The following is a 3,314-nucleotide window of genomic DNA, read 5'->3' as shown; positions in this document are numbered from 1 at the left end:
ACAGGAAGGAAGCCCAGCCAAGAGGGTCCAGCCCTGCCTGCAGATCGCGAGGAGCCGGCGGGGTCTGCTGGACGCAGAGGACAGCGCCCTTTGTCCAACCCCCCCCCAGCCACGTTCAGTGGACACGGAAGTGAAGGGGCCGCTGTGTGTCTCGCTGCCCTCTCTCTTCCCGCTGCCAGGCTGCTCATCACTGACCGGGGGAGGGCCACAGTCAAGGCTGCCAGCCCCGCTGCCCAGAGGCCGGCTTCCCCGGGCCTGAGAGGCGGACGGGGTCAGTGGTCACATCGCAGGGTCCTGGGAGCTGGGACAGGATACAATGCCACACGGCACTGGGGGCCAAGGTCGAGCTTCATGCTGCAGAAATACGTCCCAGCCCTTTGTCAAAGATGACTCTTCTCTTGGCTTTTTCTCCCCTCTCGGCAACACAGCAAGGGCTGACGTTACTCTCCTTTGTTAACGTCCTTCCTGCTCTTCCGTGGCTCCTGTGGCTCCCGCTCACCTGCAGGAGGGGAGGGGGCAGCCCTGCTCCCAAGGGCCAGGTGCCCTGCCCCCTCACACTCCCCATGCACACACCGTCCACCCCACGCAAGCCTAAGCCCTCCCAAAGACGTGACATGGCCAATCAAGGCTGTGAAGCCCCCGTCTCTGCGCTCAGTGGAGGATATTTTCAGCCAAGCAAAAAATACCTTTGTGGGAAGGAATCTTTGAGATCTCCAAGAAAAATAATAATTGCACAGTGCATCTGTTGTGAAGTCTATTTTTGGAGAACTTTTCTGGTGCTGTTACTCCCACCTTAACTAGGGATTGTAGAAAAGCGATGCCTATTTGCTCCTCTAAAGGGAAAACCCTAGCACATTCCTGCGCGGTGTACCTATTCGGGGCAAGCAGAAGCCCGGTGTCAAGTACCCTTGCCATTACTCACGACTCAGCAGAGGAGGACCATTAAGTCCCAGAATCGGGATCCAGAGAGCGACGTTAGGCCACATGGAGGGTGACAGCCGTGGCCTTCAATCCAAGTGCTGAAGACAGCCGGCTGTGGGGCCTGGAGGGAGGCGTGGGGGCGGTGGGGCCGGGGAGGGAGAACCTGCAGCCGGGGTGGGGCTGCCCCCCTCTGCCACCCCCCATCCCCACTGGTGCAGACCTCAACCAAGGGAAGGTGGGGGGCTGCCATGTCTCCAGCGGCCTAAGGAGGAAGGGCTGGGCTGCTTGCAGGCTCCTTTATGGGTGTGCCTCGGTGGTCTCTCTCTGCTGACATTCCCCACCTGGTGTCATGATCCTTGGGTCCCACCGGACTCCAAAGGTGTGAGCCAGCGCTGAGCTTTCTCAAGGCTCCCTGGGTGATGCTAACGTGCCACCAGCTCGAAAGCCTGGGCGGGGTGGAGCGGGGGTTGGGGGGGCAGACAGGGGCATCATCCTCTGCTCTCTGGATGGGTCCCTCTGGATGCTCCATGGGTCTCTCCGATCCACCATATCGAGAATGTTCCTCCCGAGTGCTGCTCTCCCCAGACTCCTGTAATCCAGGCAATGGCTCCCATCCACCAGGCCCCCCAAGACAGAAATCAGGTGTCACCTCTCACTCCTACGCCCTCCACTCCCCACATCCATGGCCATGTGCAGCTCAGAGCTAGCCTCTGTGAGCTCCGCGGCCTCCAGAACTCCATGAGCTGGGCCTGCTCTGACACAGTCCCGCTCCCCTGCCACCTGCCCAGGTTTGAGGACTCAGCTTAGAAGCCACCTCCTGGGGAGAACCCCCTGACCTTCTCAGGCTGGGTCACACTCCGGCCCCCCCTGAAGTGCTGCTCTGGCTCCCCAGGGGTCAAGGCCAAGAGCAGGTGTCCCAGGGCACCTGGCACAGAGCAGGGCCACCGCAGGTATTTACTGAACAGACAGGAAATGGATGACGTCTGGCAAAATTTTGATCCCCAAAATCCAGGGGTGCCCTGGGGATGGTGGTCTCAGGTGCTCAGGTGGGCTGAGTAGTAGGGAAGACTCAGGTGAGGCTCTTCTGTCCTCCGTCCCCCACTGATGGAGCCGCAGGCTGAGCCCTCTTGGTCCGTGTCCCTGTCCTCGGCTGCCATCTCTTTGCTCACTTGGGCTTCTTCCCACACTGCCGGCCTTCCAGCTGGAGAAACGCTCCGGGGCCCCGTGATTTCTCCAAACCTTTAAATGCTGATTTCCTGGGGCATGTAAAAATCCCCATACAAATAGGCATTGGCAACAAGCTTCTTGCTATTTGCTTTGTGGTTAATTACTTGTCATCTCAAAGCAGAACTGGGACAGCACAGAATGAGCCTGGAATTGTCCTCAAAAGCTCAAACAAAGGTCCCTCCTCTGCCCACGGAAGCCTTGGAACCATTGGAGGGAGGGCTGGAGACCAGGCCGACGATGAAGGGAGGCGTCTGGATGGGACCAAGCGGGACAGGGGGACCAGAGCGCTGCCTGCAGCCCTGCACACATGTTCTGCCCCAGCTGTCCGGGGCAGGAGGGATTCACACGGTGCTAGCGGCCCCTTCTGCCAGCTTCACAAGCTCCTGGGGGCTGCCACAAGGGACCTAGAGATCTTTTCTACCAAAGATTTTCAAACTCTGCATCAGAATCTCACACAGTACGTGAAGGAGCAAACTTCCCTTCCCCCTCCCCTCCCTGGCAGGCAGGGTCACCAGATTTAGCAAATATAAAGACAGGATGCCTAGTTAAACTTTAAGGTCAGATAAACAATGAATAATTTTTTTGTATGAGTATGCCCCATATAATATTTAAGATATGCTTACACTAAAAAATTAAGGTTATTTATCTGACAAAAAAAATCAGATTTAATTAGGAGTCCTGTGGAGGCCGCCTCCACAGGGCCCTCCGGAGCCTCACAGCACTGCCCTCTCTAGACCAACTATTCAAGTGGGGAAGCTATCCTAGAGAGTCTAATTGACCTTCCAAGAGCCAAATAACTAGTTGGTGGCAGACGGGGCTATAGGCAGTTCTCCTGATTTAACTCCTACCTATCTGTCCGTTCATCTAACCACCAATATATCCATCCAACCATCCATGCATCCACCCACCCAGCCATCCACCATCCATCCATCCACCCAGCCATACCATCCATCATCTATCCACCCATCCACCATCCAACCATCCATCCACCCACCCATCCACCATCCACCGACCCATCCATCCATCCATCCACCCACTATCCATAATTCATCCGTCCATCCATCCAACCACTCATCCACCATCCATTCTTCCACCCAGCCATCTATCCATCCATCATCTACCCACCCATCCACCATCCACCGACCCATCCATCCATCCATCCACCC

The sequence above is a fragment of the Phoca vitulina genome, unplaced genomic scaffold (assembly GCF_004348235.1).
Source record: "Phoca vitulina isolate PV1807 unplaced genomic scaffold, GSC_HSeal_1.0 scaffold21, whole genome shotgun sequence".
In the NCBI taxonomy this organism is placed as follows: Eukaryota; Metazoa; Chordata; class Mammalia; order Carnivora; family Phocidae; genus Phoca; species Phoca vitulina.
This window is presented reverse-complemented; position numbering follows the sequence as displayed.